The sequence below is a fragment of the Poromitra crassiceps genome, assembly GCF_964638095.1.
Source record: "Poromitra crassiceps genome assembly, chromosome: 7".
Classification (NCBI taxonomy): domain Eukaryota; kingdom Metazoa; phylum Chordata; class Actinopteri; order Beryciformes; family Melamphaidae; genus Poromitra; species Poromitra crassiceps.
This window is the reverse complement of record NC_139628.1, coordinates 43,998,853-44,020,202: the sequence shown is the minus strand read 5'-3', so window position 1 is coordinate 44,020,202 and position 21,350 is coordinate 43,998,853. Positions and strand designations below refer to the sequence as shown.

The window sequence follows — 21,350 nt, the reverse complement described above, 5'->3', positions numbered from 1 at the left end:
AAGCCTCTCTGCCTGGTCAATATGCCGCAGTGCTGTGTCCTTCATTGTTGGAATAGATCCGAGACTAAAAAACTATTCAACTGTCATTCTACCACTTTCCTTGCAATGAGAAAGAGAAGAGGAAATGGCTGCAGTTAATAAGGTACATTACAATTCGGAGAAAGTACGTAGAAAAACAAAGTTTGGCGCTAAGTCTAAACAGATTATCTATAAAAAGTTACGTTAAGTTAAAAAAATATTTATAAAAACATATCTAAAAAGATTCACGGGATCCGCCCTAGTTGTTTTGAATGAGGCGAATGAGGAGCGGTGCCGCTTGGCCCCGGAGGTGATGCGGGGTGAACGTGTGTTGTCAGTCTTAACAACCGAATAGTCCACTTCCACTTAACACGTTCACTGCCAATGACGTGTTTTTACGTCAAACTAAATCCAACGGTTGACTGCCAATGACGTGTTTTTACGTCAAAAAAGGATTTTTTTTTTTTGACCGTGGGATGTGCATCTAACCCTTTTACATCTCTTATATAATTATTGGAGCCACCGAACATGTACAACCCATTCCACCGACCCACTAAGTGGCGACAGTGCTCTCCCAGACTAGAGGAAGGCAAGCAAAAAGCATGTGTGAGGAAGCCATTCTCATGAAAATGGATGGCGAAAACGCTTTCGTTTTCGCGCTGATTGCTGGCGGTGCGGGATTGCAAATTTGCATAATAGATTACGGGTGGAACACACTTTGAAACACGCAGCATAAATAAGACCAGACTCGCAAAAGCTTCATCAAAGCTCTCAACACAAACCACAAGAAACGAGCGAGCCGATCCAGACTTGCACAGCGGCCGCCAGCAGACAGGCAGCAGCAGCAGAAGCAGTGAGCCTGGTGACGCGAGGTTACAGCAACAGAAACAAGCTTGTGACATGCCCGCTGCAGCCAAGAAGAACACACACGGAGGGAGGAGTTTGAATGAGAGGGGTGTTTCCTGCTGTTATGGAGGAAATTACTGTTCAAAACTATTGTTTAGATGTCTGACGTCTTACTGATGCCAAAAATGAATGGTTAAAGTGACTGTTCTATCGAATTTCACAAAAAGCCGTTTATCTCAAAATAATTTTTCAGACGCTGAAACCATGCTGTATTCAACTGCTAATGCTTACATAACTACTAACTCTACAAACTAACTCTTTTAGACAGAGAAAGCACACATTCTATTAGTTCTTTTGAGATATTGTGTGTTCACAAAATCTTAGCAGAAAAGAATCCTCGGGTCTTGAAAGATGACCCAGAATCCTCAAAAAAAACCTCTGGCAGAACCTACCTACAGTAAAAAAAAAACGGCTGGCAGTGAATGTGTTAAGTTTTCATATTGTAGCTTTAAACTTTGATCTGTAATTGTTGAAGTAGGTCTGACATGAAGGAGATAAGAGAGGAATATGAGTGTGTGATTTGAAAAAGAAAGTTGCGCTTCACAATTAGGAAGTTGTTTACCAGACTTAAGAGCCTGAAAATCTTCAGTAAATATCCTGCAGTCTTTTTTTAAAGAAGATTTTTTGGGGGGCATTTCTACCTTTATTTAGATAGGACAGTAGTCAGACAGGAAAGGTGAGCAGTCAAATCACCTGGCCTAATGGACAAGGTTATTTTGGACAGACTTTTCTTTTAGAGCTTCAGTAACTGTGATTGGTAGTAGACAGTAGTTGTCAGTTTGTGACATGGTTTTTCCATGAAAAAGTTGCACATAATGCGTAAAAGCTGGGGGAGCGCGAGACGAGAGAGACAAACAAACAAGGTTACAGCATATTTGTCTGTCATGCATAAAAATTAAAGTAACTAGCCTGTTTTGAAAATGTAAGGAGTAGAAAGTACAGATATTTGTGTTAAAGGGAGTAAAAGTAAAAAGTTGAAAAATAAATACACAGTAAAGTAGGCTACAGATACCTGAAAATCCTACTCAAGTACAGTAACAAAGTATTTGTAATTAGTTACTTCCCATCTCTGCCGGCTGTGCAGAAAATGCCATGGACGTCGCTACGATTTCCATTCCAGACGAGGCCAATTTCAGCTACAATTTCAGCTATGGGCAGGGGTGGGCAACGCCCACTCAGACATGAGTCTTTCCCACCAAATCAAGAGTTAGGAAAATATTGCAACAAGCACAGGCATAGAGAGATTATTTCCGTTTTATTAGCATATCCTGCGCCCAATACAACACAAGACTACAGGAAATACTGTCCATTGCATTACAACAATCACCCACACGCAGCATCTCAGAGGGGGTCACTGAACTGCACACCTGCCTCACCCATGGTGCCAACATTTCAACATTGTGAAGCAATGTAATTAACATGTACTATTAGTCAACACATAACCTTGCAGATAACTAACATCACACATATAGAACAGGAAGTGCTTTAACTAACCTCCCAAAGCATCTACCCCAGAGCATGCTGGGAACTCCGCCTACAATATATTTCTTTTCACCCCAAACCAATGGAGAAATTCAGTATGTTGCAGCCAGAGATTTCTGTACTTTTCTGTCTGGCTGCATGACAACTGCTGTGTTAGGTACATACTGCTATGTTATTCAAGTATACTTCTTCTATCCCGTTTACAACAGTCGCCACTTGCCCACAGGTACCGCCTTGTGGCGAGAATCGTGTAGTGCATTCTCACACACCAAAGTACTTGTCTCAACTGTCAACTGTTCCAAATGACTGTCTAGTGAATGCTTTCCACAAAATCATGAACAATGAAGAAAACCAGAAGGACTACAGTTCCACTTTTACCAAATAAAGCCAAAATAGATGTTCTGCGACAAGTTAGGCTATATCATCCTGAAAACCCAAATATTTGAAACGAGTAAAATTATAAAATTATCTGTCAGTGCAATAAGGCAAATAAAATAATAAATAATAGTAAACATAAACATAAACATTATAATGACACCTTCCCATACCTGTCACAAGTAAGTGGCTGACTCCTATTTGAACTATTTGGTGTAGCCTTCCCATTCCACTTAACTCTGGAAATGGCTTCTACACCCTGCTTCAAATCGTTCTTTATAAATTAGAATATAATGCAACTACTGTAATGCAACCATCCCTGAACCGACAACCTCTGGCAACCTACCGCCAAAGTTGCCCCCTACCAGCCCACCCTAATGTAGCAGGCTAAAATCGGGCTTGGTCTGACCTATGATTACAGTTCTGCGTTTGTTAAAGTTTGATGTTAAAGACTGTTAAGGTTCTGACTTAAAATGGATCTACAGTGCACCGCTGTTTGGGTGTCTATTTTGTTTTTGTGCATTTGAAGTGTGTGTGTGTGTGTGTGTGTGTGTGTGTGTGCGTGTGTGTGTGTGTGTGTGCGTGTGTGTGTGCGTTTGTGCATGAAGTGTGCGTGTGGTGTGAGGGAGGATTAGAAACGGATACTGTTGCTGCTGTTGTTGTTTTTATAGCGAGACAAACGTGTGATTACAAAATGCTAAAAAAGTATCAGTGGCTGATAGAATTTAGAATCCAGCAGCCACTGAGACGCCACAGTCTATGTAAATCCTGGCTCATTATGCATGCTGAATAAAGACCCTGGATGAATTCTGACTCTCTTTAGTCTTTGATGTTTGGTTCACGGCGCGATTCAAACATTCACAAGCACCTGACTAAAGTGGAATGACATGCCTATAATTGTTCTACCATATTTACTTTTTAACAGCGTTTAACAGTCGGCGAACCGTTCTTCTTCACGTTGTACCTACCTGTCATTAGATATGTAAATTGGCACACCATCATCATACAGGATCTCACACAGGATCTCACACCGACCGTGTCTTCTGGGACCTCATTTACAGAAACATCACTCCCAGATGTACAGTATAGGCCTACATGCAAGATCCACATGGCGTAAAATATGACGGGACGGGCAGAAGAAGATTCATCGACAGGATAGTGTAATTGCGTGTTAGAATATACAGTATAATTGTCAAATCCTTCCACGCTAAGCTTCCACGTGTCGCAACACTCACACTGTGACAGAGTGCGCTTCTTGTAGCCGCAAACAGCCCGAACGTAATTGAATTCAACGGAAACCAAATTACCTGTCACTTTCCAATCACTGTATCGAGAACCACTATCGAGGTACTAATATCTTTCAAATAGATAATGCAAAACCCAAGTTTTATGATGAATTAACTATGGCGTATGCTCAGAGGAGCAATATCTGGATGTCTGCTCTTTTCGTGTGGCCTGTGAGATCCTGTTGGCCTTGTCCCATGTGTTAGTCGAACTCCCTCGCAGCCGCACTCTCAAAAGGGCTTCACAATGAAAACGACACCCGACAGCCTTATAGGTGTCTCTTATCACTGCTACGCCCACGATGTTCAGCTGCACATGTCTTTTAAGCCAGATAAAACTGACAATCTTTCTGTTGTGCACAATTGTCCGACTGCTATAATAGGACTGGATGCCCAGCAATCTTCTCCAGTATCTTCTCCTTATTATTGCTTCGGACGATAATGTTCCCAAGGTTGCACTCTTTCCTCAACCGTGTGGTGTAAATTTGGGATTCTTGGTGTAGTTTTTGATCAGGCTATGAGCTTTGATCAACACATTTCCAAACTTTCCAAAAGTCTGTGTTGTGTCTCAAGCGGAGCTCGACATGATTGCTCACGCCTTTGTATGATCTCGCCTGGATTATTGTAATTCTCTTTTCACATGCCTTAGCAAGTCATCTCTGGACTGTCTACAAGTGATCCAGAATGCTGCTGCGCCCGAAATCCCTGGCTACGGCCCTGCTGCTGCGAGGCTGTTGACCAGGTCCAGTAAATATATGTCACATTACTCCCATTTTAGCACAGCTACATTGGCTTCCAATCAAATAAGATCCAGTTTAAAGTTCTTGTTTTCACATACTGTATAGAGCCCTGCATGGTCAGGCACCTGCCTACATGAATGAATGAATGAATGAATGGTTTATTTTCGGTCATACGTTATAATGAACCATAAACAAAACATAACAATTTGTGTGATTATACAGTGGGAAAACATCATCATACATGTACAATTGTACATATCAAAGCATTTCACACAAATAAAATTCATACAATCAATGACCGAAAAAAGGAATATCCTGAAGCCAAGGCTTATTTTTTTGCCTATCCTTTACAATCCATTAGAAAGACCCAGAATATCTGCAGCAAAATAAAGAAAAGAAAGACAGACAGAGAATTTACTCTAAATTATAATCCTGAATTATTTTACTTTTTAAAGTAAATCAGCAATCTACTTCATCCCTACATCACCAGCAGGTCACTTACTAGCTGTTCCTCTAGAGTCTAGGCTGAAAACTAAAGGTGACAGAAAATTTGAATTTGTGGCCCAATCTATGGAATGCCGTTCCACTGGTGCTACGATCTGCTCACTTCAGGCACACTCACACTGACCCGAGGATGTCAAATGCCGTTATTGGTTCGGGCATATCCAAGTTAAAAAATCAACAAGAACGGCTGCAGCCACACCCTGACCAAGACCCAGTGTGGGTGGAAACTGCTCGGTGTTCTTGGCTCGATGCAAGTGTGCCTGAAGTAAACTCCCTTCAAACCCACTGTTCTCTATTTTGATGCATCATTTCCTGTGTGCGGAGAACGTTTCCCTCCAGGCAGTGACCCTACCTGACTCCAGAATTTAATCTGGGACAATAGGGGGGCTCTCTTCTCCCTTGCAGCCCCAATGTATTTGATAGTCTGATAAGATGGATGCATTTTCACATCACAAAAACTTGCCTAGTGCAGCTAAATTCACTTAATCATGTGGCTCGGACAGAGAAACAGACTAAAAACTGATACTTGTGAAAAGGCCAGATAGCAGAGAAGAATGTGAGGAGAGAAAGTTAACGGCTAGAGAAAGAAAAGAAAGTGAGACAGCAGCAGCGAGGTGGGTCAACTCCTGAAGTCTCCTGTATGTACAGCCAGCAACTCAACCAATGTGTTATCTCTTAAGGGGGATGAATGGACTTCCCGGATTTCATTTGGATAAGAAATGAGCCACGGCAAAGAAAGCCCATCCGTCATCATTCCCTCCGCCCCCGCGCCTCGGGACAGGCTATGAATGGCTCTTAAGAACGCCATTTATTAAGGTTGTAAGTATAACAGCTCGCACTGTACTGTGTACCCAGCGGTTAGCCACCACCGCTCATGAATCAGGATGTGGAGCCTGGGGTCCCGCGGGACGGAGCCTCGGGGAGACAAATGAACCGCAACACTGGCCCTTCCGCAGCGCTGCAGCCACTGGCGGTGAGGAGATCTTCATATTTCACCACATGTTTGGGCTTAATATTTCTGCTCGTTTACAGTATTGGAGTGCGGAAGAAAACTCAGGGCGAGAGAGTGACAGTTCAACTGTCAACAAGATATATTATATATAACAACATATTTCTTGTCTTTTTTCTCACCCCCTTCCTCCTCCTCCACCACTTGTACTTCTTCTGCCGTCTTTGATTTCCTTTTGTATTTGACTTAGTCATTCCATCGTGACATCCCTCCCTCCAACATTGTGTGTCCGGTATAAGGCTTCCCCGCCCCTTTCTTTTCTGTCTTTGAAAATCATTCATCTGGAGCAACCCGGAACGACGACTCACTGTTACTCACTAATGCCCCCCACACTTCCGAAATGGTATTGCACCTACATTTTTGGTTTTTCAAAGACAGAAAAGTGGATTTTATGCAACAATTTGGAAGAGTCAACTATATGTCATTAAAAGAAGAGGATGTTGCGCATCGGCTAGCGTCTTCACTTCACGTTTTTGGCTCAGGTAAGGGTTGGTTTTTATACCTAGACGTGAGAGCGGCACAATTGTTTGATGGGAAATGCGTTGGTGTCCATCCGCTATGCCGACCACCCGCAATGCCGACCTTAGGTTTAGGCGTGGGGGGTGGGAGAGGTTAGGTTTTGGGTTAGGGTCTGGGGGAGGTTAGGTTTGGCGTGGTGGCTGGGAGAGGTTAGCTCCACCGACACGCTGCACGCCGCCTCGCTCAGCTGGTTCTGCTTGTGGGCTATCGGCATTGCGACCTGTCTGCACTGCGGTCTGTCGGCACATAGACGCGGCACCCCCCCCAGTGTTTGAGACTTCTCAAGCTGAAGTAGCAGCGAATAGCTGCTGTCTCGGCCTGTTTTTGTCACAACAATGAAGCATGTAATTGTTCTGTACTCATGCACACTAAGGCCAACTGCAATATGTACCCTGCAAACACTTCTCCTCGCTCAAGTCTTTCATGCGCGCCGGCACATTTATTCCAGCTCCTCTTATCGGGCACCACAAAAACGGCAGATTTCGTGGCGGCGTTGCGCTGTGTAATTGTTTGTACACCACTCCACTTCACAGCGCTATCTCGGCCACGCTCCGGCTAACGGCGGAGGCAGGTTAGTCGTGAAATCAGGCGAGAGGACGACACAGAGGTAAGAATATACGGATCAAAGACAAAACAGAGACAGAGTTGGCACATTTGGCACGGAGACAGGTGAGGCATGTTGTGGCGAATTGCAAAAGGGAAGCTTTTATTAGTGAGAAGCTACTGCAGCAAATGAACATGGCAAAGAAGAAGTGAAGGCCTTTCTAATACTGTGTTTTACCAAAGAAGAAGAAGCTCTGAAGTGAAGGCCTTTCTAATACCGTGTTTTAACAAAGAAGAAGAAGCTCTGAAGTGAAGGCCTTTCTAATACTGTTTTACCAAAGAAGAAGAAGCTCTGAAGTGAAGGCCTTTCTAATACCGTGTTTTAACAAAGAAGAAGAAGCTCTGAAGTGAAGGCCTTTCTAATACTGTTTTACCAAAGAAGAAGAAGCTCTGAAGTGAAGGCCTTTCTAATACTGTTTACCAAAGAAGAAGAAGTTCTGAAGTGAAGGCCTTTCTAATACTGTTTTACCAAAGAAGAAGAAGCTCTGAAGTGAAGGCCTTTCTAATACTGTGTTTTACCAAAGAAGAAGAAGCTCTGAAGTGAAGGCCTTTCTAATACCGTGTTTTAACAAAGAAGAAGCTCTGAAGTGAAGGCCTTTCTAATACTGTTTTACCAAAGAAGAAGAAGCTCTGAAGTGAAGGCCTTTCTAATACTGTGTTTTACCAAAGAAGAAGCTCTGAAGTGAAGGCCTTTCTAATACCGTGTTTTAACAAAGAAGAAGCTCTGAAGTGAAGGCCTTTCTAATACTGTTTTACCAAAGAAGAAGAAGCTCTGAAGTGAAGGCCTTTCTAATACTGTTTACCAAAGAAGAAGAAGCTCTGAAGTGAAGGCCTTTCTAATACTGTTTTACCAAAGAAGAAGAAGCTCTGAAGTGAAGGCCTTTCTAATACTGTTTACCAAAGAAGAAGAAGTTCTGAAGTGAAGGCCTTTCTAATACTGTTTTACCAAAGAAGAAGAAGTTCTGAAGTGAAGGCCTTTCTAATACTGTTTTACCAAAGAAGAAGAAGCTCTGAAGTGAAGGCCTTTCTAATACTGTTTTACCAAAGAAGAAGAAGCTCTGAAGTGAAGGCCTTTCTAATACTGTTTACCAAAGAAGAAGAAGCTCTGAAGTGAAGGCCTTTCTAATACTGTGTTTTACCAAAGAAGAAGCTCTGAAGTGAAGGCCTTTCTAATACTGTGTTTTACCAAAGAAGAAGAAGCTCTGAAGTGAAGGCCTTTCTAATACTGTTTACCAAAGAAGAAGAAGTTCTGAAGTGAAGGCCTTTCTAATACTGTTTTACCAAAGAAGAAGAAGTTCTGAAGTGAAGGCCTTTCTAATACTGTTTTACCAAAGAAGAAGAAGCTCTGAAGTGAAGGCCTTTCTAATACTGTTTTACCAAAGAAGAAGAAGCTCTGAAGTGAAGGCCTTTCTAATACTGTTTACCAAAGAAGAAGAAGCTCTGAAGTGAAGGCCTTTCTAATACTGTGTTTTACCAAAGAAGAAGCTCTGAAGTGAAGGCCTTTCTAATACTGTGTTTTACCAAAGAAGAAGAAGCTCTGAAGTGAAGGCCTTTCTAATATTGTTTTACCAAAGCCGCTGAACAATATCCTACTGAGAATGACAGAGGGATCCCAAACGTTTTCTCATGCTCCCCTTTCTCTTTCTTCTGGCTGATGCTTGTTCTATCTCTACCAATTTGTATCTCTGCCTGTATGTATGTCTGTCTGTCTGTGTATTTATTGCATATCTCGAGAGCCGTTCTTCCGACCGACTTCATTTGTCAGGTGCGCTGCTGGGACCCGAGGAAGTGCAGGAATCAATTTGGTTGAATTTGGACACGCAACACGTTCAATAAACTTGTCGCGATACCGCGACGGTGGATGCAGCAAACAGCCCTATCACTAAACAAGCGAGCCGACGTCAAATCCAGACGGGACGAAGAGGCACTGCACACAAGTTATGATACGGGGTAAAGACGGTGTAGTATTCTAATGCTGGATACATTCCCATAAAGGCCTTTTGTCTGTAATTTACCTGATCTCAATCTGTCAATCACAGCTCCTCTGTTACATGTGTGGCTCTTTGCGGTGGGACGTCTCGCTCTCCCTAAAAACATCATTAGCCAGTCCCACCATGCAACGCTGCTTCTAACAGTGTTCCATCCAGCAACCAGAGAGGGGTTAAGCTGTTCAAGCTGCTGCCTCCTGTGCCAGAGGTGTGTGTGTGTGTGAGAGAGAGAGAGAGAGAGAGAGAGAGTGTGTGTGTGTGTGTGTATGACAAAAATCCACGGTGGCAAAATGGCAGCCTATGGCGGTAACAAATTGAATAGATTAATGCAGAAAAGGCTCATGTGATTATGATCTGAGGCAGCAGCTGGCCACAGGAGGTGGCTGCAGTGCATACTGACACATTGCCCTCTGGTGGCGACATGGGTAGAAACACCTGAAGAAATAACCTGGGTGTTCTCTTGAATCTGCTGCATGGGGAGAGGAAATGCATTTTGTTGTTTTTTACAGTAAAATCAGAGGCTGAAAAAAGGCTGTTTTTTTGTCTCAGTGGGAGGCCTATGATCGCCTTCAGTATTCTATGAGCTTAGGTTAGGCTATATCAAAATTAACAGATTTATAACAGATCAGATATTAGAAACACAGGAGTGAATTGTTTAGGGTAAGATGTGGCACTTATGATACCTTAAGAGAGCCCAAATCTCTATTATCATTATAAAGGAGAGCAAAGATAAAGAAAAGATAAAAAAGAAAGAAAAGAAAAAGGAAAGGGAGAATTCAAGAGCAGTCAGTGTTCCCTCTAAACAGATAGTTTGGTGACCTACAACAACAACAAAAATATCATATTGACCAAATTATGATATCTTGTCAGTCATCAGTCATGGATTCACTTGTCTCCAGAAATGTATGAGCAGGTTTTGACGTTTTGCGTGGCAAATGATACGGATACAGGGACATTCCCATAGTTTAGACTTCACTGAATTGACACCCCTTGAAAATAATAGCAACAATATCCACTCAATGACATCTGCACTGGACTCTGGAGTGAAGCACTAACATGCACTATTCGAGGGAGTACATGATTAGGGAAGTTGAGACAGCTGTATTGTACTTGGCTTGCGATGTCCTGGTTTTTCCAGACTCTCACAGACACCACCAGGAACAGCTTTGTCAATGTGTTGGAAGCCAATGTTATCAAAGTACTGGCTTGTTCCATTGGCCTCAAAATGACTCTGTGTAATTTGGCTGGGTGAACACATCACAAATCAGATTGGCACATAACACATTTAAAGTGTGAGGATTTAATGCTTTCTAGTGGTTTCAAAATCATACATCATCAGACATAATAGAGATAGGCATTTAGACTGTGCGGGGCAACTTGAGCCACCAGCTTCCATCTTAAAAAACAATACACATTTCAAATTTTAGACAGCGTAGTAGTATAACTTTAGTGGGTAGACCCAAAATTGTGTTTGAAAACCCTAATTCTGACCCTAAGTAGAACATTTTCATATAAGTTTATACGGGCCTGTTGATTCGATGAAAATCACATATTTGATGTTCAATTGTTCTATTTCTACTTTCCATATGCCTTAACTCACCCCAAGGCTAAACTAGCCCCCTCTCTCTTGTTTCTCTAGTGTCAATTATCAATTTCAAAGCGAAAATTAAAAGCTAAAGAACTGACAATTCCCCAACTCCCACATCAATTCAATAAAAGTGCAAAAAAAAAATAAAAAAAATGAGGCAGCGTACATCTGAAGCACTCTTTATCAAGGGTTCGGGATTACAATCAAATTTGAACACAGCTTTAACAAATATCAGGGTTGATTTTATTCAACGTTGTCGCACTTCAAAGGCAGCTCGCTGGGGAGAGAGACAGAGAAAACTTCATCCCAGCTCCTCGTTAATGTTAATAAGACCTGTCTTTAGGGGAATGGAGGAGCTCGACTAGTGGGAGCCTGATCTGATTTTCTGCAATGGGACTCAGATTATGACACCTCAGGCTAAACTCTGTACAGTACGTTTACATCAACACCACGCTAAACTCTGTACAGTACGTTTACATCAACACCTCACGCTAAGCTCTGTACAGTACGTTTACATCAACACATCACGCTAAGGTCTGTACAGTACGTTTACATCAACACCATGCTAAGCTCTGTACAGTATGTTTACATCAACACCTCACGCTAAACTCTGTACAGTACGCTTACATCAACACCTCACGCTAAGCTCTGTAGAGTACGTTTACATCAACATCTCACGCTAAACTCTGTACAGTACGTTTACATCAACACCTCACGCTAAGCTCTGTACAGTACGTTTACATCAACACCTCACGCTAAGCTCTGTAGAGTACGTTTACATCAACACCTCACGCTAAGCTCTGTAGAGTACGTTTACATCAACACCTCACGCTAAGCTCTGTACAGTACGTTTACATCAACACCTCACGCTAAGCTCTGTACAGTACGTTTACATCAACACCTCACGCTAAGCTCTGTACAGTACGTTTACATCAACACCTCACGCTAAGCTCTGTACAGTACGTTTACATCAACACCTCGCGCTAAGCTCTGTAGAGTACGTTTACATCAACACCTCACGCTAAGCTCTGTACAGTACGTTTACATCAACACCTCACGCTAAGCTCTGTACAGTACGTTTACATCAACACCTCACGCTAAGCTCTGTACAGTACGTTTACATCAACACCTCACGCTAAGCTCTGTACAGTACGTTTACATCAACACCTCACGCTAAACTCTGTACAGTACGTTTCACCTCACGCTAAGCTCTGTACAGTACGTTTACATCAACACCTCACGCTAAGCTCTGTACAGTACGTTTACATCAACACCTCACGCTAAGCTCTGTACAGTACGTTTACATCAACACCTCACGCTAAGCTCTGTACAGTACGTTTACATCAACACCTCACGCTAAACTCTGTACAGTACGTTTCACCTCACGCTAAGCTCTGTACAGTACGTTTACATCAACACCTCACGCTAAGCTCTGTACAGTACGTTTACATCAACACCACGCTAAACTCTGTACAGTACGTTTACATCAACACCTCACGCTAAGCTCTGTACAGTAAGTTTACATCATGCTGAAAATGATCTGTTGAGGCATGATTTGGTGACAATGTAGAGAATGTCTGAGTTTAAAATCACTAAAATAAGACAAATTGATACTATCTCTATATCAAATTGAGTATGTGGGCGATGTTTCAAGTTCTGTGTTCGGCCACAGCTATGCCGTTTAAGTACGATCTGGCTGAAACCTTCAGGGTGTGTAAAGGGCACCCGTGCGGGTGACCTGACGGATTATCTAATTAGGCTAATTAGCTAATGATGTGATGTCATCAGTGATGATGTCATCAGTGATGACGACAAAAGTGATGTCATAAGGGCACACACACACGCAAAGGGGTATTGGCTCACTTCACCTTTTTGATTTATTTTATTTTATTTTCTCAAATCAAATCAAATCCAACCACTAATAATAGTCTATGTTGGGCAGTTGCCTGCCTGTGTGCAGCGGCTGTGCAGTGTGCTGGCTCACAGTGTCCATGGCAACAGGAGGCTGAGCCCGGGCCGGGGTAGAGGAGGGTCAGGCAGGCGAGGCGTTGCTCCATCACGTCCTCGCTGACGCTGCTCCTTCCCCACTCTCTCTGTGTTCTCCACCTGACTGATGAGAGGGGAGAGAGCTGCAGTAAAGTGCAATGTAGTCAAGTCTCCACCCAACACACACACACACACTGTTCCTCTCATCCTTCAAAAGGACCCAAGTTTGAGGGGAGGTACACCTTTCTTGACAGATATTTGTAAGCCAGTTAGTTGCCAGAATATAATGTGGGTATTTTAGGTGTCTGCAAACCAGGGCTATGTACAATCTCAACGTAAATTTGAAACAAAACATTGGTTAATTTGAAAGTTTTACAATTTTGGTTATGTTTAGGCAAGTAAAACAACTTGGTTGGTTAGGATTATGGTTTGGGTTAGGCAATAACAAAAACGTTAAATGTGACTTACGGTTGAAATGTCGACTTTGGAAAACCCTGGGTGTTTTGCCCTCGATCCACCTCAACCAGAACACCCTTACTGGCCACAGCACTATTTCAATAGCAGATTTAGGGATGTCACAATACTAGAATTTTTTACTTTGATACCGATACCCAGGAAAATATCGATAGATTACCCCTGCTCTCAGCCATTAGAACACTTTGAGCTTGTTGAAGGAACAGGTAGCACTCAAAGATAGGAAGGGAAAATCAATAGTATGGTTTGATTTTTCATTAAGAGAAAGCACTGGAAAAAATGCAAATTAGTATTTTATCGGTTTACAATTTTTAGTATTGATACTTATCGATACGTTTGACAACCCTAAGCAGACTCTATAATGTTGATATCTAGATACGTGATATTCAATGTACATTTTGTTCAGAAATGTTGATATTCTCAGTATCTGTGGATTGCAGAAACACAATGTTGTTTTATTCTGGGGAGCAGGCTGGATATTTACTATTAGGTTTTGTTCAATCCAATACAACTTTATTAATCCAAAAAGGCAATTTGGCTTGGGGCATAAGTAAAAACAGACATATGCACAGAGAGACAATTACCAGCCAAACAGCTTAGCTGTTTTGGACTATGTTGGGCTGCAACTTTAAATGCAATTGCATTTAAAGTAATAATAATAGTCATAATGAAATAGAGATAAAAGTAAATAAATAAATAGTCCACATGGCAGATAGCCACTTAAGTATTTCAGTGCCAAACTCCAGATAGAGCAGAGTTAGTTGTCCCTTAAAGTTCCTTGTTCACCGGGCAGATGGCTTCCACAATGAATGATGCTCCGTGCCTTGGGACGGCAAGTCACAACCTGCAACAGACAGCGCCCTCCGACAAGCCACTAACAGCCCAGAGAGCAGAGTTAGAGATGACACACAGACACAGGTCTCACCACACACACACTACAGGTCTCATCGCACACGCGCACACCACCCACACACACACACACACACACACACTCTATTTGGACTGAGTGAGCCCTGCTTGTTTCCGTTGTATGGAGGAGAAATGGAGAGGTGTCATCAGAAGGTAATAATAGCATATTTCTCCCTGCTTCCCTGGCAGCACACGTGGCGTTCATGTCATACTGGATTTACCTTGAATACAAGATGATGACGGGGGGAAAAATGTTCCCATCAACCTCCTGGTGACTTTACAAGTAGGATATATGGGAGTGTTTAGTGGGCAATCTTGGCCACCAACATCAGCAGTCCAAGATAGCTATAAGCTATATATACTTAGATACTTAACTCTACACGCGAAAACAAAGCAGTATCTGCTGCAGTTTGTTAATAGCTGATGAAAGTAACTTATTAAAGACAACAATCGACCTAACGATCGGTGTTTGTAACACATTAAGAGCGCTTCCGGAAAATAATAATAATAATAATTGATTGCATTTACAGTATATAGCACATTTCAGGGCAGCCAAAGCACTTCACATATTGGGGGGGGGGGACTCAACTCATCCACCACCGATGTGTAGCACCCTCTTGGGGGATGTGTAGCACCCTCCTGGGGGATGTGTAGCACCCTCCTGGGGGATGCTAGCCTGGGTAAACCCAGCCCCCACGTGACCTGCTCTCAGAGTTCTCAGTCACTGTGACTCGTGAGCAGGGTAAGCCTGAGAGCAGGTCACTGGGGGCTGGGTTTACCCAGGCTAGGGGGATGCATGGCAATCAGTTTGCACCAGAGCGCTCACCACATATCAGCTATCACGGTGGAGAGGTGAGGACTGAAAGAGCCAATTAGATAACGAGGGATGATTAGGTGGCCGTTATTGAAGGAAGGCCTCTGTGGGAATCTAGACAGGGCACCGGGGTGACACCCCTACTCTTGCAAAGAGTGCCGATGGGATCTTTAATGACCACAGAGAGTCAGGACCTCGGTTTAACGTCTCATCCGAAGGACGGAGCTCACTCACGGGATAGAGTCCCTGTCTCTGCCCTGGGGCATTGGAGAGATTATTCGTGAGACCAGAGGGAAGAGCACCTCCTACTGGTCCTCCGACACCACTTCCCGCACCAGATGGCCTCCCATCCAAGGACTAACCAGAGCCAGACCTGCTTAGCTTCCCCCAGCAAGCCAGCCATGTAACGCAGGAGCACAATGGCAAATGACCTAAGAAGAAAAACTACATACAAATTCCATGTCAGGGGTGTTACATTTTATTTGGTCTCAATCTCTTTTTGAGCTTTTTTTCCTTTACATTTTTTCCACAGGTTAAAACCCATTATAATAGTCAAGAGAAAAAGAAAGAAAGTTCACATACTGTATACAGACATAATCCTCTTGACGCACAACAATAAAAACAGTTGATTAGGCCCAGCCCAGTGCGAGATTTCACAAAAACGCAACATCGACAACGAATTTCAAAGCCTGACGACGGGAAACCTCTTACTCACGCGAGCAGAGACCGATCTGAGAGAACCATAAAAATGGCTGCCAGGGCGACGCGACAATAAAGTCGCCGTGTCGCGTAGCTTGTAATAGACATAGAAATTAATCTGGATTTTTTTTTTTTAAGCAAATACGTACGAAGACAGGGAGGAGGTCCACCTTGCCTGCTATCTTCGAGCGGCAGCAAAGGCCTCGTCTCTGTCTACATAGGTAGCAGTTTTATGCACGTAAAATTTCAGTATGGGTGCCCCGAAGGGACATTTGATCTGGTTTGGGAATTTGCTGCAATGTACAAAAATCTCTACAAAATCTTTCAAGCTATACCAGACAATTTTCTGCTACACACAAAAACTGGGGTTCGGATCGAAATCGTTCCGATATGGATTTGGTCGAATTGGAGAACCGGAATGTGAAGTCATTCTGCCTTGTGTGAAGCACCCATACTTTTGATCTTAAATACTCCAGTGAAGACCTAAAAAGAAAATAATAATAAAAAAAGCACTTTTGCTCAAACATACTACGCAATCAATCCATCATCCTAATGTAGACTGTGTCCATGGCCATCTTAGAAGAAAAATGTTTTTTTTTTAGTCCAGTGTGTAAAAAAGATGGCCATTCATAAATAGAATCTTGATGACATCCACATTTTGTCCCCATATATAAAATGTTAGAAATGTCTGGTAGGCAGCTGTCACAGGGAAAAAGCCTTTTACAGTACTGTGATGCTATGAGTGGAAGAGATTTGACCACTGGAGCCCCGGGGATTTGTACCATCCAAACAGTTCAAAATTGCCTCACTGGATCGTTTGAGTTGAGTTAAGTGCAAGCACAAGCACCTGAAAGAGACCAAGTACGACAAATACCTGCAGATCCCAGTCCTATACTTTACCCCTGACACACACACACAGCCCATAAACAATGTCTGGGCCGTCTGGCAGTAGTCGGCCCATCCAACATGTTGAATCGGCATTGGGCACTCGGTGAGAGAAATCCCTCTGATTGGCTGGTCAGCTGATAGCAAATCAGTGCACGAGAATAGAGGCAAGGGCCGCGGTGACAACGCCAGTGCCATTTGCAACTTTTTTATCAGACATATTCTTGATTAGAAGTAGCTATAATGAAACAATTTAAGCAGTGGTGTGAAAATGGTAGGCAAACACTGCTTTGTTTCAGGTGTGTATATGCGCAGCAGACAGTCCTCGGTGTCACGCAGGCGCAGAAGGTACGTGCTAGTTGCCCGTCGGCTTGTAGTGTTCGCGGTGTGTTCAAGTGCAACTTTTTGGCCCCGACAAAGGCGACGCAACAGTCCGCCTTCGTTCGCCGCTAGTTCTTTGCCATTGCCTTCGGTGTGTGTAGACCCCTCATCCTGAAATGCACGTGTCTCATCGCCCGTGCTAGATGTGAACCAGGGTGTTAAAAGCCGTTCGTCAATAGCCCTAAAGAATAAGACCAAACAGGTCCATTATCCCTCATTCTTTTTGTCCGCAGACACTGTTGTGCTCAGGCAACAATCAATCATATGGCAATCTGTATGCTGGATTCCATTTGAGAAAGCGGGGCTGTTTACTCAAGCGACTGCTTCACAACACTCACTTATTCACCACTCTGGAAACAAAAATTAAGAGCTGAATGGCTCCTGTTCCAAGAAAGATCACAAGGTAATTGAGTGTCAATAGGTAGGCAGAACAATAATATCGACAAAGGGGCTGTTCTATACTGTGGAGTGGGGGGAGGGGGGGTGGAGTGTGCCGGCCCTGGACTTAATAACCTCCTAGATAAAATCCATGTTTATTTTCTAAACAGAGCGAAGCCAGCCTTCTACGAGGGGCCGCCGCCGCCGTGGTCTTGGAAACCAATTGGCCTTCCTTTCACGGCTCGCATTCATTCAATTTACGCCGTTTAACGTTATCATAGAAGGGAGGACAGCAGATGGTGACCTTGGCTGCACAGAGTGAAAAGAACGGGGAATCATATTCACTCGTAGAGCGGCGGCGCATTAGCTTATGCACCTGGGCTGGGCGCTGCCGTTAGCCGCCACCGCGGCTTTTGTCCGCATCTCTTTCGGGACGTGCAATATTCCCGCACACAGTCGCCGAAAGGTCATATTTGATCATTTTGGTCTCACCCTGTTAATGCCGAACAAAAGGAGCGGGCAGGTGTTTGGGTTTAATACGGTCCGGAGAGAGAGAGGACGAGCGCGTTTGCTAGCGCTGCTGATGGCTTGGCTGAGTGAGAGCTGAAGCCAGGCGGATAACCAGGCACATTTGTAACATCCAGTTAATTGAACACACGCAAGCAGAGAGGGGAGACAAAAGTTAAATGGGGTGAAAGCTGTCGAGAAGCTGGCCCATCTATATAATCACTTAACAATTTAGTCTTAATTGAGCTGCAGGGGTAAGATTGAATCAATAAAAATAAATGAGATGTATATATTGTGGTTTGCCTGAGCTATTCCCCTACCCTTGTTGAACTCTTCTCCAATTCCCTCAGTAAGCGTGAAGGAGGGAAAGTGTGCCTCGCCGGAGGCTGCGGCAATTGAAGGAATAAAGTTGAAAATGAGTAGTGGCACAACAATTCCCTGGCTCTGACTAGCCGGCTCCCCCTGAAGGCTGACACATTCAAATAGATCTGTTTACATGCACACAATCCTCCGTCAGATTAACGTAATGCAAAGTAATGCCATTTCCTCCAATAATGCATTTATTTTCTACAGCCGGGTTAGTTTACTCTGAGGAAGCTGTGAGGCAAAGAGATTCAGCCCCGTCTCAATACCAGGCAAACAGGAGTGGAATATTTTGTCAAAAAATGTTCTTTGTTGTTTACGTTGATGGGCTTGCAGCACTACACCCTGGTGCACCAGTTACAGTGCACGCTCAGGGCTCACTGTTAATGTACACATTCTTTACAATCTTAAAAATATACTTCAGGGACCTCACGTGAAGTTTTTTTACAATTTGTCACTTCCTGACTTAGCAAAGCCAAACGTCATGTCTGAGCCAGTAGCACAAGATTCAACCCCTGCTTCCATTTTAAATGACAGGACCGGATGTGAAATAACCGTGGCTTTGATTAACATAAAGTAAAGGTAAAAAGGTAAAGTTCCACTGATTGTCACACAACGTGTGAAATTTGTTCTCCGCATTTGACCCATCCCCTGGGGGAGCGGTGAGCGGCAGCAGCGCTGCGCTCGGGAATCATATGGTGATCTAACCACCCAATTCCAACCCTTTGATGCTGAGTGCCAAGCAGGGAGGCAGATAGGTCCCATTTTTATAGTCTTTGGTATGACTCGGCCGGGGATCGAACTCGCAACCTCCCAGTCTCAGGGCGGACACTCAGACCACAAGGCCACTGAGCTGGTATTAGTATCATCAGGAGACTAAAGTCTTCACCAAAATTGGCACTCGAATTTTTACTTGACAAATTACACACATGGCAGGTTTGCACGGGACTAACATCCCAACAGTCTGCCCAATTATTACAAATCACATCCTCGGGTCATAGTAGTCCTGCACATGCGAGTTGCTATACAGTAGTTGGAGTAGCCTGAATCTGATATGTAAAACATATCCTATGGTGAACAAAGCCAAACGAAGCTTTAAAGGAACAGTTCACCCAAAAATGATCGTCTACTCACCCCCATGCCATTCCACTGGCATGGGGGTGAGTAGACAACGCGTACGCTCTCGCCCATGTCATTCATGTAAGCACATTCACAATGTCCACGAGTAACCTGCCTGTAATCTTCTTCCTGACAACTGCTCTGATTTTCACTTCTGAACATCCCAAACACCACCTCCACTCACAAGTAGCCCACAATGCCCCCCCCCCCCCCCCCCCCCCCCAGGCTGCAATAATATTCGATTGAAGAGGGTCACTGCCCCTGGGTTTCTCCATTGGTTCCATATCATTTGTTTTTATTAATCTAATGCAATGACCAATTTGGTCTTTCATCGATCAGAGGCAGTGACCTGACTCTTGAATTTTAAATAGGTGATGATGGTCAAATCATTTCTGCGGCTTGTTGTTTTGCTACAATGTATCTGCGGGTTGAAACGTGGCGTGCCAAAAAGCCAGGGAGCGGTCTAGTCACCAGCGCTCAGCTCTCCTGTAGAGAATTCACTTTCAATTCTCCGTGTCAGTTTGTGGCGGGGATGCTGATTTGCAGTGAGGGATGGGGGCGACGCCTGGAAGAGCAGCGCGTCACAAACAACTCATCAGGAGATTCTTATTGGAGCGCCGGCTGTCGAGCCCTGTCAGACGAAAAGCAGCTATACCTACAACTGACAGCCCAACCAAAAGACCTGAGGACCCTGTCCCCAAAAGACTTCCTAGAACGTGTCCCGCTCATTCAGACAGTTGCCAAACTATAAAGGGATTTCTTTGTTGTTGTAATGTTGCTCAGGAGTCAGATTAGGTTAGGACTACGGAGCTTGAGGTAGGATTGTTTTGTACGTGCATCAAAGCAGCATGAATGCATCGTATTCCCGCGCCAAAGGTGGTCTTTGAAGCCGCGGGCTTATTACGAGGAGAAAAATAACTCCCGTCCCGTCTTTTCCGTGACAAACTTCATCGTTTGTGATGAGAAGCGCGGCGACTACTGTTGATTGTAAGTAATGCTTCGTGAAGTCAATTAGCAAAACGTGCTCATTGCCTTCACATTTCCTGTTTGGAGGTAGCACTTCCAACGTGGGATGCGGGGAGAATGAGAGCGCACAGACGGGATATGAGTGGCAGGTTGGAGTGGATTCTTGACACCCACACGGCGACTCCGCGATAGAAATGATCCGCCAGACTTTTCACTCATCTCGATTTCCCCCTCGCGCTTTATCTCGTATCCTCACTGAGCTCTGTTGACAATAACAGCTATCCGAGCCTAATGACGATCAGAGGACAGGTCTCGTGGCTTTGTCTGTTGACACGACGACGGGAGGACGCAATAACTCGTGTGTTGTCAGTGCGACACGGCGTCGGTGGCTGTGATGGAGAGCGGAGGGGAGGGAGGGAATGCTGCTGTGCTGAGAGAGACGACCAATTCAATATTGGACATTTTGCGTTTGCACAGAGTAAAGCAGAAATCCACACTGGCCTTGTCCAACACAGTGGAGGACGGCCGGGGGGAGTGTGGGATCAGACTGTGGGTCAACATAAAAAGGACCTGAGGACATAATAAACAGCCCATGAGGAATTTCCTGCGATTTAGGTGACCCTGTTTCACAACACATTTGTTTCAGCACAGACCTAGAGATGTGACTGCTTTTAACTTGCACCGTGATTGTTGTACATGAATTATATGTCATCATTTTCGGGTGTCTCTGTTTGAGGCGAAAGCGCACGTTAATGTCATTTAATCTGGTACGGTAATTTGGAAGAAGTTACCCCCGAGTGGGATCAATGGGATCTACAGTATGTCTATGTAGAAGGTTGTCATCACTTCAATCT

At 43.9% G+C, this 21,350-nt stretch overlaps 1 long non-coding RNA gene across 1 annotated transcript; it reads right to left on the bottom strand.

The window, feature by feature from the left end:
• Nucleotides 1-16,421: 16,421 nt before the first annotated feature.
• LOC310780185 lies at nucleotides 16,422-19,716 on the bottom strand. Its single transcript, XR_014552910.1, has 2 exons — nucleotides 19,591-19,716; nucleotides 16,422-19,537 (listed from the first exon to the last, which is right to left on the bottom strand). It is a non-coding gene; the product is annotated as an uncharacterized lncRNA (long non-coding RNA).
• Between the last annotated feature and the right edge of the window lie 1,634 nt (nucleotides 19,717-21,350).